The sequence below is a fragment of the Otolemur garnettii genome, unplaced genomic scaffold (assembly GCF_000181295.1).
Source record: "Otolemur garnettii isolate 467f Iridium unplaced genomic scaffold, OtoGar3 scaffold00104, whole genome shotgun sequence".
Classification (NCBI taxonomy): Eukaryota; Metazoa; Chordata; class Mammalia; order Primates; family Galagidae; genus Otolemur; species Otolemur garnettii.
Window position 1 is genome coordinate 2,648,637 of NW_003852499.1, and position 2,049 is coordinate 2,650,685.

At 52.9% G+C, this 2,049-nt stretch overlaps 1 protein-coding gene across 1 annotated transcript in view; it reads left to right on the forward strand.

Annotated features, from left to right (window-relative positions):
* Positions 1 to 2,049, forward strand: part of VWF (von Willebrand factor) — a 147,272-nt gene that overhangs the window by 21,630 nt on the left and 123,593 nt on the right. The gene's annotated exons all lie outside the window — the stretch shown is intronic.

Below are 2,049 nucleotides of genomic sequence, written 5' to 3' on the forward strand. Positions count from 1 at the left end.
AGTGGGAAGGGAAATTACAGCCTGGAACACTGAGTGGAGTCTGAGCCTGATGTGACCCAGCTTGGATGCTCTGATGGCTTCCTGAGGCTGCTGTACCAAATTACCTCAAACTTGGTGGTTTGAAACAATAGACGTTTATTCTCTCGCAGTTCTGGAGGCCGGAGGTCTGAATTAGGTTTCCCTGGGCTGAGATGGAGGTGTTGGCCAGGCTGTGCTTCTTCCAGAGGCTCCAGGGGGAAATCCGTCCCTTGCCTCTCCCAGCCTCGGGTGGCAGCCAGCATCCCTGGCTTGTGGTCACATAGCTCTAACCTCTGCCTCTGTGCCAGGTGGCCTCCTCCTCTCCTGTGCTTGCCACTGCCCACTGACCCTGGCCCTTCCACACAGCCCTGTTGCTACTTACAGGGTATCTCTGTAGTAGCTCCAGCCCCTGCAGAGCTGCCTTCACCAGCTCACTCACCAGGGCCTCCCACCTGGAGAGGGTGGGACGGGGTGGGGGGACTGCACTCTGTCACCTCTTGTTGAGGTAAAGATGGCCCTTTTGCCTCTGTGTGTGTGGGTGTTGGGGGCAGTGACACTTTGGGTGAGTGAAAAGCTTTTTCAGTGGACATTTCCTCTCCCCATCGGGTCAGGCTGTCCTGGGCTGAGGGAAGAGGGAGCATGTGCTTCATAGGCAGTCAGGCGCCTGCTGGCATAGGGATGGTCCTTTTCACACTGTGCTCAGAGACTCACTGTTCCTTGGAAGTGCTGAGTCAGGATCCCTGGGAGGGAGGTTTGCACCCAGGGGCCTAGCAGGGAGGCTTTCAAGAGCAGCCTCTATAAGGGAGGGAGAGGAGCAGGGCTGGGCAGTGGAGATGTTGGACTGTGTGCGATGGAGTGTAGTTATAGCAGGGGCCTCAGCTGATCCTTCAAGGTGCTCTGAAAGCTGGGGTAAGGAGGCCCACCTTGACCAGTAGAGACCAGTAGGTCACTGGATGTGGGACGCTCCTGAGCAAGGAGGCAGGACTCCTGCATGTGCCTAGGGAGTGGCCCAGCTGTTGGATGAGTCTCTGGGCTCTGAATGGGAACCTGTTACACTAGGACATCCTCTGTACAGTAGTAGCTCCACTTGACGGCACCCCCTCCTTGTCCCCATCAGCAAGTAGCCACACTGCTGAAACTGTCAACTGAAGAGTCACGAAGTTTATACATTTGGAGAGGAGAGCTTTATGTCTTATAAAGGGTTATAGACTGCAGGCTGGCCGTGCTGTAGGCTGGGGAACGTAGTAGCCTCTGGCAGAAGCTAGAAGCAGGCACTTAGGGAGGGAAGGGAGAGACAGGAATTTATGCCAAATGGATTGGCCATAAGTATATGTATTTAACACTTTATGGGAGGAACTATGAATATAGTTCACAAAGTGGGGGCCACATGCTTGTGTAGTAAGTGAACATGCATATTGTACACATCCCATGTTCACTGTGGGGTGGAGACTTAACATTCTTATGCATGAAACTCAGGTTCTATGTGTCACAGGGGAAAGCAGGACACAGAGGCACCCTGTGCGTAGTCTCTGTACTGACCAGAACCAGCCTGTGGCCAGTGGTCTCTTATGCCTCAGTGAGTTGTAGTGCTGAAAATACAAAAAAGGAGGGAAACCCTGCCAGGCTGGTTTCTGTGTAACTGTTAAGAAAGAAAGCCTAGAGGTGGGGACTGAAGGATGGGGTATAATAAGGCATGTTCAACCTTCCAACTGCCCTGGCCAGGAACACAGTTTTTAAGGTTTCTTTGGGGTCTCTTTGGCTGAGAGTTGTCCGTCCAGTTGGTTGTGGGGGCTTAGGATTTTTATTCCTCAAAACCTATAACCAGGCTCTGCGCCTGTAGCTCAGAGGATAGGGTGCCAGCCACATACGTTGGAGCTGGCATGTTCGAACTCAGCCCAGGCCTGCCAAACAACAATGACAACTGCAACCAAAAAATAGCTGGGCATTGTGGGTGCCTGTAGTCCCAGCTACTTGGGAGGCTGAGGCAAGAGAATTGCTTAAGCGCAACAGTTTGAGGTTGCTGTGAAATAT